This window comes from Ochotona princeps, chromosome 13 (genome assembly GCF_030435755.1).
Source record: "Ochotona princeps isolate mOchPri1 chromosome 13, mOchPri1.hap1, whole genome shotgun sequence".
Classification (NCBI taxonomy): domain Eukaryota; kingdom Metazoa; phylum Chordata; class Mammalia; order Lagomorpha; family Ochotonidae; genus Ochotona; species Ochotona princeps.
In genome coordinates this window covers 46,840,432-46,853,675 of record NC_080844.1, presented here as the reverse complement: position 1 = coordinate 46,853,675, position 13,244 = coordinate 46,840,432, and the positions used below count along the sequence as shown (strand labels likewise).

Genomic DNA, 13,244 nt, shown 5'->3' with positions numbered 1-13,244 from the left:
CCCATATGGAATCTGGTGCATGCAAGGCAAGGACTTGTGACCCGTGGCTTATGATTTCACAAAGGCAGGGCAGAAACAGGCCGCTAGGAAAAATCTATTCCAAAGCAAGTGTTGGTCTGGTGTGTGTGTGTGTGGTGGGAGCTAACCAGGATTTGGAGGGGATGGTAGATGGCTGAAGGAATTCCTAGGTCCCACACTCATTCTACCCCTGCATGAAAGTGTGTTCTGATCCAGAGACCCTATGAGAACAGTTCCTCTTCGCTTTAAGTAGCAGTCACTGAACAGGGTACCAGACACCTGGGTCTGGGGAGAGTGGAGCTGACAGGTGAGTGAGAGCTTCCATCCCTGGGAATTGTGAGGGGAACAGGAGAATGAAGTCACTATTGGAATCTCACTCATCACGTTGTGGGATTTCTTGCCCGGGGCCTGGCACCAGGAGGACATGATTCTTGGGAATTGGTAAGCCCTGGTAGCCAGGGTGTGAAGCCACCATCTGGGAAACCACACATATGTCTGACCGCAGTACAGAGGGCTCTGGGTGGGACTAGCTTATGCTGTGCTTGGGCCCTACCAGCAGGTACTCCTCCATCCCTTCCAGGCCTCTTGGGACCAACTCTGGCTCCCCCGGGGCTTTGGCTCTCCAAGGGGAGATACTATGCATTAGGTGCTGCAGGGCTTCTGATAGCCATTTAAAGCTGAGTCTTGGGTTTGAAGTTTTGAAATTAATTGGATTATAGGAATACTTTTCTTATTTTCTAAAACCAACTAGATCTGTCCCCCCAACCAAATTGTGAAACCTCCAAGTTTTTCATATTTCTCCCTCTCCTTGTGGCTTTCTTGGCAGGGCAATGAGAAGTGTTTTCCCCAGCCACCTTTGGGTTCCTGTTCTGAGCAAAGTGAGAAGCCCAGGGAACTGATGCCAAAATGGCTGGTTGCTGCCCTGTCCCAGCCGCCTTGCAGTCTGGGCTGTAGCCCAAGCAAGCAAAGACACCTTAACCAGCAACAAACCCCAGTTTTGTTGGGCCCTTGGGGAGATGCCTTCTGAAGTCCAGGGATCTCCTCTGAGAACCACCTGTGCTTTCCTCCCTCCTGCCTGGTGGGGCCTTCTGCATTCCAGCCCACAGGCTGAGGGTGGGCAGAGAGGGAAGGGAGATGGCTTAGGGACTCTGGTCAGCTTGTGGAAACTCAAATTCCAGTGTGGTTCTTTAAGACTGTCTGTTGGCCCAGTACTCCTGAGGCCCTTCGCCGGGTAAAATCTGTTTGTTCTGTCTGTCATCAGCACTGACAGCAGCTCTCTAAAGTGGTCTGCAGGAGCAGGGCAGGGAGCCGAGGACTCACACCTTACCACAGTTCTGGAGCTCCGGGAGGAGACATATATGTTCTTTTCTGAGGCTCAACCAGAACTACCAGGTGATGCTTGTCAAGCCCTCTCCCAGAGAAGTGCTGTCATTCTCAACTTGTCTGTAAGGCAATGGCTAGGGGCTAGGCCAGGCTGATGCCAGGAGCCTGAAATACAGATTTCCAATGTGTGTGGCAGGGGCCCAAGAGAGCTAAATCACATGCTATGGTCACGTGTCTGATGGCCCCAAGAATTTGGGCCTAGCATTTGACTCCACAGTTTTTGCCTCTTCACTGCCACACTATGCTGTCTGCTACTCTGTCCCATGCTAAGTTCTCATTTGGGGTCACTTGTTGACTGTCTTGAATTGTTTCCACCTAAGAAAAACTAAATTATTATATTTATTTGGAAGAATGACAGAGGGAAAAAACCGCACTTTCAACTACTAGTTCATTCCCCAAATGGCCATAATGGCTGTGGGCCAGGCTGATGCCAAGAGCCTGTAAAACAGATTTCCAATGTGTGTGGAAGAGGTCTAAGTACTTGAACCATGATTGGTTGCCTTTCTTTTTCTTTTTTAAATAATTTACCCTACTCTGTGTCTTCATTTTCTTGATGGTGATCCAAATTAGTCTAGACCATTAAAACTCTTTAATAGTTAGTACTTTTTTTTTTAAAGATTTATTTATTTCTATTGGAAAGTTAGATACATAGAGAGGAGGAGAGACAGAGAGGAAGATCTTCCATCTGTTGATTAACTCTCCAAGCAGCCACAACAGCCAGAGCTAAACTGATTCAAAGCCAGGAGCCAGGAGCTCTCCCAAGTCTCCCACATGCGGGTACAGGGTGCAGTGCATTGGGCCGTCCTCAACTGCCCTCCCAGGCCATATGCATGGAGCTGGATGGGAAGTGGGGCTGCCAGGATTAGAACCAGTGCTCATATGGGATCCCAGCACATGCAGGGTGAGGACTTTAGCCACTAGGCTACCACGCCTGGTCCTGGTTGCCTTTCTAGTAGGCCAGTTAGCAGGAAGCTGGGTAGGAAGAAGAGCAGCTGGGACCAGATCTGGTGCTTCAGTGTGAGATGCTGTCATAAATAAATGGCAGCTTAACTTGCTGTGCCACAATATTGCCTCCCTTACCAGAGAGGCAGAATGGAAGATATTCTGTCCACTGATCCATTCCCCAACCGGCCGCAACAGCCAGAGCTGAGCTGATCCAAAGCCAGGAGCCTAGAGCCTCTTCTAGGTCTCCCACATGGGTGCAGGGTCCCAGGGCTTTGGGCTGTGCTTGACTGCTTTCCCAGGCCACAAGCAGGGAGCTGGATGGGAAGCAGGGGTGTCAAGATTAGAATTGGTGCCCATGTGGGATCCTGGTGCATGCAAGGCGTGCTAGGCTACCACGCCAAGCCCAAGAGCTCATTTCTTGAATCTCTACTATAGGTACAAGCTTAAAGAAGTCTTCTGTTGCTGAGAAACATGGTTCTAAAGCTACTGTTTCTGTTTTACACACACAACCCACTTCCCTAACCCTTCTGTGGTTACTTCCCCTGCTCTAAACTTTGCACACCTCCACCATGACCCAGAGAAGCTACGGTGATGCTGGTGGATTAGAGGGACCAGGAGGCTCCTGAGGTTCTTGTTCCTGCACTCCCAGGATGTCTTCTTCCCCTGGAGGCTCCTGATTCTGGGATGTCCATGAACACTCCAAACTTGATGGGCACTCCATGCCCAGCAGAAGCGTTGCTGTGGCCACTCTGCCAATAGGGCCACTCCCTGCCCCACCCCTCCATGAGCTCCATTAAGCATCCTTCTTTTGATGCTGGCACCTCCCTGCAGGGCTGTGGTGCTGCCCAGGGCAACTGTGCTCCAGAGTGCCTCCAGCTCTGACGCTGAATGGGAGACCTGCGTGGGGCAGGTGACAATGGAGGCGAGGCGTGGTAGCACCTTCTTGCCCTGTCTGGGCACCAGCCCTGGCTGCCCCCATTACCCCTGGCCTGGCTCACCACGGGGCCCAATTCAGAGGCCTCTTTTGTTTGGTGGCAGAGCAGCCCTCGCCACCGCTCCCACACGCCAGAATTTCCCCACCATTCACTGGGAAGACTGAAAAGCCCTCAGCTAATTGCGTTGGGCTGAAAATTACCACTTCCCTGCGTTCCCTGCTGCTGAGGACATTTGTGTCACTGCTGCATTTAGGGGGAACAAAGGCCCCCTGTGGGGAGAGCCCAGGTACGAATGTGGGATGCGGGAATAATTGCCATCTCTCCAGGTGAAAGCCCCTGTTAAACTTCAGTAAGTCAATTAGGCTTGGGGAAAGGGCAGAGACCCCCACCATAAACTTCCCACCAAGCAATTAAAGAAAATCATTTTAGCTCTGAGGAAAGAAACTGCTTATTAGAAATTTTGTGGGCCCTCCCCTCCCCTATCACAGCCCCCACCTTGGGGAGGAAACAACAAAACACCTTCTTCAATAGAGAGGGCTTCTCCTTCTACTCACTGTGTGGGCTGAAAGTGCTTACCGTAGGAGGCTAGAGATGGGACAGAGACCAGCCAAAGCGCAGAAAACCACGGGTCTGTAGCACCTGAGTGGGGTCAAAACCACAACTGCCCACGAAGGTTGGGTAGAGAGGCTCTGAGAGAATACACAGGGTGTATGTGTTATGTGCATGAGTGTGTCATCTGTGTGCCCCTTGACATGAGCTGAGATGCTAAGCGGTCCATGAGAGCAGCATGTGCAGCATCCCAGGTGCCCCTTCTGGAAAGAGTAGACATAGCCTCTCAGTGCATGTGTGTGCTTACCTGTGCTTTCTCAGCAAAGGATGGCAAGTCCAAGGCAGCCCAGCTGGGCTTGCACCTCTTTCCAAGACTGTGACTGGGCCCATGTTCTCTGTCTTCCCAGGAGCCAAATACCAGCTCCTGGGAATGAGCCACAGCATAGCTTTCTACCTTAGACAGTCGGCAACTGAAGGCTGCATGGCCAGCAGCCATGGACTGGCTCTGAGCTTAGAATGGTTTTTGGAAAGTGAAGGAGAGACTCAATCTCCACAGTCCTTTGCCCATATTGTACCAGTTGGATGAGGTATGTGGCAACTCAGCAGGAAAGCAATCAGTGGCCTGGACATCTTGGCTGAGATGGCTTATGGAAGCCTCCAGTTGGCAAGCCCTCCCCTCCCCAGTTTCTGGGGAGAAACACATTTTGGGGATATTAAGGTGATCTTATTTCTTTTTTCTGTGGGAGATGGCAGAAGGGAAGTAGACTTGTACATGGACAGTCATCATCGAGGAATTGATCGGTGAGCTCATATGTGCCATATGTCACAGGTAGCATAGACCCCCACCTTCCCCTGCTCTGCATCTTGGCATTCCAGAGGAGAGCTGGTGACACTACCCTGATGGTGGGTATGGCATCGAGTCAGGCACTGTGCTGGCTCCAACACTTCCCTGGGGCTCATGATGTGTGTGGCCTTTTTTCTGGTGTTCCAAAAAGATGAAATTAAACATCGAGGGATAGATTTTTCCCAGAAACCAAATAGGGCAAGTTATTTACCTACCAAGGGGCCTTATTGGATAGAAGTTGGTTCTTACAGGTTGACAGTAGGGAGGTGAGAACTGTTGACTGTTGACAAAGTGAGGTTTTATGCAAAGCAGGGAGCGCTTGGAATCTGGAGGTCATGGAGGGGCGGTGGAGCTTGGAGAGGATCTGGAGGGGACTGATCCTGTGGCAGCTCCACACAGAGACTGTGTGGCCGCGTTCTGAAGTGGAACCTGCAGCTCATAGGCTTCTGCTCCAGAGTGTTAATGTGGCTGACACCTAAGTGCACATGCATACATCCATTTGGGTGTGTCAACATCACTTAGTATATTTATTATCTGGAAATGATCTTCAATAATGGACTTTGGTCTCCTTATACCTAATTTCTGACTTATGGCATCCAGTATTTATCTAATTTAGGGCCAGGTTTATTTTATAAAAGAAAGTTTTGGAGGACTCCTTTAGATGTGTGTTTTGTTTCTTGTTTTTTAAGAAAAACAAAATTTTATGTGTGTTTGGGTTTTCTGCTTGGCTCCGCTTCTGTGTTTGGAATTAAGAAGTAGAATATTCAAGTTTTCTCATATAGTCAGATTTTTTTTAAGACATTGTAGCAAAGGAGTTGCTTGGGGTTGTAAATAAAAATCACAGTTGGTTTTAATAGTGCCCATGAATTTTTTTTAGCTTTAGTTTGAAAAATTCTGAAAAAATATACAAATAGGGAAGATAGTAAGATCAATCCCTCTATTTTCCATCATTGTCTCCATTGCTTTGCATATGATGTCATTTCTAGTCAGATGAATACCTGGGAAATATCCTTAAATTTGTTTGCTCTCTCATGTTCTCATGGTGGTCATAAGGAGCAGAAGAACCTGATGTGTCATGTGCCACGTGCCATCTGGGTGAGCTTTGTGGTTGGGAGAACTTTGAATCATTCCAGAAGAGGGATTCAGGTGCCAAATCTCTACAGGCCAGGGCTTGTCCTGTAGGAACTGCTACACCCTCAGTTGCTATCTGCCTGGTCCAGACCACCCCCCCCCCCCCAGCGCTGCTAGGAGGAGGCAGATGGGCTTTTCCTAGCATTCTTCTTGGATATAGGTACAAAAGAACATAGATCTCCTGTCTGAGTTCCAGGACAGCTTCAGCTGCTGTGTTCCATCTGCTCTCATAGCAGATCCACTGGCTGTTGATTTTATGGTTGAAAGGTCTATTCTGAGTTGGGCCACCAGGTGTCCAGTGGATGCCTGTGTTCATCTCTCAGAGCATCCACTTGGGAGAGAAGCCTGGCAGCTACTGAACAGACAGGGTTGGTGGTCAGGACAAGCTGGTTATAAGTGACAGAAAACAGATTCAAATGAACAAGACTGGAACTAAATGAAAACAGTTCATGAAATCCAAGGGAAAAGCTAAATTCTTACCAAAAAAACTCAAGTGTGGTAGGGATAGCAGGACCCAGAGGCTACAAGTGGTGCAGGGACATTAGCCTTCTGGGCCCCTTATTCCAGTTTCCTCCTGGATCTCAGCTCCTTCCATTTTTCTAGCAGACCAGCTTACTCCATCAGGGTATGAGAGCTCATGAGGGGCCCGGCACCGTGGCCTAGTGGCTAAAGTCCTCGCCTTGAAAGCCCCGGGATCCCATATGGGCACTGGTTCTAATCCCGGCAGCTCCACTTCCCATCCAGCTCCCTGCTTGTGGCCTGGGAAAGCAGTCGAGGACAGCCCAATGCATTGGGACACTGCACCCATGTGGGAGACCTGGAAGAGGTTCCAGGTTCCCGGCTTCGGATCGGTGCGCACCAGCCCGTTGCGGCACACTTGGGGAGTGAATCATCGGACGGAAGATCTTCCTCTCTGTCTCTCCTCCTCTGTGTATATCTGACTTTTTAATAAAAATAAATAAATCTTAAAAAAAAAAAAGAGAGAGAGCTCATGAGTTTGGCAACTCATTGCTTAAGTTGAAGAAAGTGAGTGGCTTCCAAAGATACTGGGCAAAGACTCATTGGCCCACCTTGGATCCTCTGCTTTTCCCTTGATTAGTTGAAGCCAGGAAAGGAGAATCCGTTAAGAACATGGCAGCTGTCTCAGGACTAACATGTGTGGAGGGAGAGTGTAGAGCACATAGAACAACACGTGTTGACTATTTGCATGTAATACTCTGTTGCCTAGTCCCAAAGTGTCTTTGTGAAGGTGACTGAGCTCAGAGACCCTGCAACTATTTTACAAAGAGTCAACAGCTTTTAACCCCCTCCTTCTCACCCATTCCTAGATAGCAAGTTAAGGTTCCTACTCTGGAAGCTGTTGATGGTTCCTTTAGGAAAACCTGTCTTCTTCCTAACGTGAGATTCACAGGGGAGAGAACCTGGTTGCAGAACATGGGGTTGGATGAATGAACAGTGGCCCACCAACTCTCCAAGCAGAGACACTGGAGCTAAATCTGGGGACAGCATAGGCTTGATCTGGCCACGCTCCTCCAGAGGAAAATGACTGGCTGCTTGGTGATAATGTTTGGGGCTTGACCAGACGGAAGCCAGGAACTCAACTACTTGAACCATCTTCTTTTGCTTTCCCAGACTCATTAGCAAGGAGCTGGATCAGAGTGAAGCAGCTGTGACTTGAACCTGATATGGGGTACCAGTATTGCAGGCAGTAGCTTAACCTGTTCTGCTGTGCCACACACTGTCCCTGGTTCTTACTTCTTTAGCCTATAGTGGTCTGTCAGTCTCATAGCCTTCAAAGTAATGGTGGAAACTGCCACAACAGTAAGACTAAAGTAAGGAATATATGGAGTCTTATTCCTGCTCCATCTGTTTTGATGGAAGGGGAGTTGTTTGAGGATGCAGAAGTGGTGGGGAACCCCTCAGTCAACAGTGCATGTTCTCTGTGTCCCTTTTCTAGCTTGCTAGCTGTCACCATGGGACCCTTTTTCATTATTTGCTCATCAAGGCTTCTCACTTTGAGACCTAACACACTTGTGAGACTACTGGGTGAGGAAGGCCATATAAAAATGTGATGAACAGTGTGGATAGGCTTTCTGGCTCCTTGTTTCCTCTGAGAGGAACAGTTTTCTAGAAAGCCTTGATTGTGCATTGATGCTTGCCCTAAGAAGATGCCCCAGATTGGTGCTTGGGGAATACTGAGAATGCAAATAAGAGCTCGCCAGTTTGTAGGGCACTCTGCTGCTCTGGGCCTAGATGTGAGCCTGGGTCAGGACTGCCAGGCCCTGGATCATGGAGGTCACACATTTCTCTGTCCTATCCTCATCTGTCTTCCCTGTGGGCCTTATAAACACTTAATGCTCTTGACTAAATCTGAACCGAGCCTAAGACTCAAGGTCCTCTGTGTTTTGTAACTTTAGGTTTGTTTAGAAAGAATCAAATTTTAAAATAAACTTGTGGAGTTTATGTCTGGCTTATCTGAGCAGCTCTCTAGTCAAGCTATCCTCTTGGTTTGTTTGTGGAGCCACGTTGGCCTTAATGGTTCTTGTCATCTTCCTACGCTATGCCCTTATCCAAATGCCAGCCACTTATGTTCTTTAGCAAATCTGAAAAAACACCAGAGGTTGTCTGACCTGTCTCCCAGTAGCTGCCAGCCATGCCCAGGATAGGCTGGTAACAGCCTGATGACTTAGGTCTTGGGGCTGACGACCACCATGAGGCCAAAATGGACCAGCCTAGAGGGAAAAAAAATGGGTTCTTTTTGAAGTTGGCAGTACAGTTTTGTGCTTTAGGCTTGATCAGCTGCTGCAGCAGCAGTCATTTGAACACAGGTATCTGCAGTTATCTGCTTTGGGTTTGCCCAGGATTAGCCTCTAATGGGCTTCACCTGTTACAAGAGCAGTCCAGGGGGAGCACCTCCGAGCCACGGTTCTGGCCTGTGCAACTCAGCAAGCAGCTAGGTGAGGGTTCTCTTAGGTCCAGGAAGAGCAAACACCCCGAGAGATTCGTGCAATGTTCAGAATCGCATTTACTTATATTTTTAATAAATTCCTTTCTCACTTGTATTATTATTATTGTTATAATTACTCATTCATTTTTATTTATTTGAAAGACAGAGTAAGAGAGCTCAAGAGAGAGAGCAAGTGTGAGAGCTAGCTCTTCCATCTGCTGGTTCATTTCCCAAATGCATCAGCTGGGGCAAGGCCAGGTCGATGCAAGATACCAGAACACCATCTGAATTTCCTACATGGGTAGCAGAGATCCAAGTACTTGGACAATTATATGCCTGTTTTGCATGCTTGTTAATTATTTATTTGAAAGGCAGAGAGAGAGGAGAGAGGAAAGAGGAAGATCATCTATCCACTGGTTCAATCCTCAAATAGCTACAACAACTGGGATTTGGACCAGGATGAAGCCAACATCATCTTTTTTTTTAATTTTACTTCTTATTATCATTTTATGGTACAGTTCCATAGGCCCTGGGATTTCCCTTAGCCCCTTCCCAATTCCATCCTCCCTCACTGAGTTCTCCTATATCATTACTAACGTATAGTTCTTCATACACAGTCATATGTCCATCATTATAGGCATGGACAATGGCTGAAAGTCCAGCATCCTATTATCAAGATACAGTAAACAGTTTCATTGGGAGTCCATCTTTGTCTGGAAGCAGAGATGCATACTGCATTGTATCCTCACATCTGGATATGATACTCTCCATTACACAGTTACTATGCATCCCCTTAAATGAAAAGCCACAATACAAAATCAACAGCAGGAAGAAAAATAGAAATTTACAATGCCATGAATTTAAATTACCTGCTGCTAGAGATGATAGTCTCCATTACACAGTGACTAAACATCCCCTTAAATGAAAAACCACAAACCAAAATCAACAGAAAGAAAAAAAAAAATTAACAACACCATGAAGTTAAATAACATGCTACTGAATGACTAATGTGTTGCTGAAGAAATGAAAGTCAAGAACCTTAAAGAAAATGATGCTACTGTATGATCTATGAGTCATTGAAGATTTTTTTAATTCATTTTTTTAAAGATTTGTTTGTTTTGTTGGAAAGGCAGATGTACAGAGAGGAGGAGAGACAGAGAGGAAGATCTTCCGTCCGATGATTCACTCCCCAAGTGGCTGCAATGGCCAGTGTTGCACCAATCCTGCGCCGATCCGAAGCCGATGCCGGGAACTTCTTTCCGGGTCTCCCACACAGTGCAGGGTCCCAAGGCTTTGGGCCGTCCTTGACTGCTTTCTCAGGTCACAAGCAGGGAGCTGGATGGGAAGTGGAGCTGCCGGGATTAGAACTGGTGCCCATATGGGATCCCGGCGTGTTCAAGGCGAGGACCGTAATTATTATGCTACCGTACTGGGCCCTGTCATTGAAGAATTTAATGAGAAGAAAGTGTTTTGAAGAGGTGAAACTAACAAAAAAAAAATCAAAATCCATGATATATAGTTTCTGCTGATCTTTGTGAAATGTGTCTCCTGTAGGCAACAAACAGATGGGTTTTGTTTTTTAATCCAGTCTACTACACTTGATCTTAGCCAAAAGGCCGAGAAGCGATTAATCCAGTCTACTAATCTGTGATGTTTGAATGATGAATTTAAGCCATTTACATTCAGGGTTAATGTGAATGGGTGGTAATTTGGTCCTGTAACTTTAGCAATGGGTTGTTCATTGATTTACTCTTCTGTTGTTATTTTACTGGGATGTTCTTCGCATGTGCCTTTGGTTTTGGTGGGCGCTATTCCTTTTATATGTCAGTTGATTTTTTTTCATGTACACATTTAAGGATCTTTTCCTTATGTTTGATTGAAGAGAGTTGATTATCATGTGTCGTGGTGAAGATCACTTTTGGTCAAAACTGTTGGGAGTTCTGTTCCCCTCCTGGATGTTGTTTCCCAATTCTTTCTCTAGATTAGGGAAATTATCCCTTATTATTTCATGAAATACATCTGTAAACCCAGCTTCTCTTTCTCCACCTTCTGGGACTCCCATAACTCTTATATTTGGTCTTTTAACTGTGTCTTTAAATTCTTGAATACTTTTTTTTTTTTAGCCTGATTCCGCTCTGCTTCCAGCTTTTTGTTTGTTTCCTCTTGGTGACAGGAAATATCTTCTATATCTTCTTCTAAGTCCCCCACTTGGGTACTGGGCCCAAGGATTTGAACCATCTTTTTTTTTTTTTTTTTTTTTTTTTTTAAAGATTTATTTTATTTTTATTACAAAGTCAGATATACTGAGAGGAGGAGAGACAGAGAGGAAGTGGAGCCGCCGGGACCAGAACCAGCGGCCATATGGGATCAAGGCGAGGACCTTAGCCACCAGGCCACGCCGCCAAGCCCGGATTTGAACCATCTTATGCTTTCCTGGGTGCATTAGCAGAGAGTTGGACCAGAAGTAGAACAGGTGAGACTTGAACTAGCACCCATATGGGAGGTTGGTGCTACAGCCATTGGCTAAACATGCTGTGCCATAGTGCCAGGCCCCAGGACTTTGCTTTTATAAACCATCCTTTAGGGAGCATCTGTGTACTTGTCTATTTGTGCATCTGGTCAGGTATTTCTCTAGGGAAGACATTTACAAAGGTCATGTTGAATTCAGGAGTAGGGGGTGAATGTCCTAATGTTTAGGTGCTTCCTGATTGCATCTAGGTTGTAGATACAGTGTCAGAGTATATGTTCACAGTGTTCAGTGTCTCCTCTTACACTTCGGAGTACTGAGTAACAGCCTGCTTTTGAAAAATCTTGCCACTTTTGATTATTTTTAAACTTTTTAAAAAAGGATTTATTTATTTTTATTGGAAAGTCAGATATACAGAGAGGAGGAGAGTCAGAGGAAGATCTTCCGTCCGATGGTTTACTCCCCAAATGGCTGCAATGGCTGCAGCTGAGCCAATCTGAAGCCATGAGCCAGGAGTCTCTTCCGGATCTCCCACACGGGTACAGGGTCCCAAGGCTTTGGGCCATCATCGACTGCTTTCCCAGGCCACATGCAGGGAGCCGGATGGGAAGCAGGGCTGCTGGGATTAGAACCAGTGCCCATATGGGATCCTGGCGTACTCAAGGTGAATACTTTAGCAGCTAGGCCACCGCCAGGCCCTAAACTTTATTTATTTTAATTTGAAAGGCAGAATTACAAGAGAGAGGAGACAAATTTTCCATCTGCTGGTTCACTCCCCAAATGGCTGCAATGGCTGGAGCTGGACCCGTGTGAAGCCTGGATCCTCTTCCGGATCTCCCACATGGGTGCAGAAGCCCAAGCACTTTGGCCATCCTCTGCTACTTCCCCAGGCCATAAGCAGGGAGCTGCATGGGAAGTGGTGCAGCCAGGATTCAAGGTGATGGGATGGCAGCAGAGGGAGGTTTAACTTGCTGTGTCATGGCACCAGCCCTGATACTGCCACTCTGATGGGTTTAAAAAAAAAACCGTATAGAATAGATATCAAGAGATGTACTTTAGAGTCCAACTGGCTCTGGCCAAATCATGAGTCTCCTGCTAACTGTGTGACATTGATGAGTTACTTAGCCTCTTTGTTCCCTGATTTTCTCATCTATGAAAATGTGGTGATATTAGTAGTACACACCTCAGAGTGACTTAAAAAGCAGTATTGTGGGAAATACCATGTTATATAAAACAAGAATAATTACCAACCCTTGTCCATATTATTTATTTTTTTTTTAAAGATTTTATTATTATTGGAAAGCCGGATATACAGAGAGGAGGAGAGACAGAGAGGAAGATCTTCCATCCAATGATTCAATCCCCAAGTGAGCCGCAATGGGCCGGTGCTGCGCCAATCCGATGCCGGGAACCTGGAACCTCTTCCAGGTCTCCCACGCGGGTGCAGGGTCCTAAAGCTTTGGGCCATCCTCGACTGCTTTCCCAGGCCACAAGCAAGGAGCTGAATGGGAAGTGGAGCTGCCGGGATTAGAACCAGCGCCCATATGGGATCCCAGGGCTTTCAAGGCGAGTACTTTAGCCGCTAGGCCACGGTGCCGCTGGGCCCTTGTCCATATTATTTTAAAGCAGATATCAGACATATATTTTCATCCATAAATATTTAGCATTTAAAAAATGTAATGTACTTGGGGCACAGCGGTGTGGCCTAGTGGCTAAAGTCCTCCCCTTGAATGTGCCAGGATCTCAATTCGGCACCGGTTCTAATCCCATCCAGCTTCCTGCTTGTGGCCTGGGAAAGCATTCAAGGACGGCCCAAAGCCTTGTGACGCTGCACCCGCGTGGGAAACCTGGAGGAAGTTCCTGGCTCCTGGCTTCAGATCAATGCAGCACTGGCCGTTGCGGTCACAGAAGATATTCCTCTGTCTCTTCCTCTCTGTATATCTGACTTTGCAATAAAAATAAATAAGTATTTTTTAAAAATGTAATGTGCTGTGGCATAGCAAGTGAAGCTACCACCTGCACTGC

The 13,244-nt window shown here is 46.9% G+C and overlaps 1 protein-coding gene and 1 pseudogene across 2 annotated transcripts in view; one reads left to right on the top strand and one right to left on the bottom strand.

The window, feature by feature from the left end:
- FBXW4 (F-box and WD repeat domain containing 4) overlaps nt 1-13,244 on the top strand; it is a 102,734-nt gene that overhangs the window by 63,910 nt on the left and 25,580 nt on the right. The gene's annotated exons all lie outside the window — the stretch shown is intronic.
- LOC118759511 (U2 spliceosomal RNA) lies at nt 10,226-10,380 on the bottom strand (annotated as a pseudogene).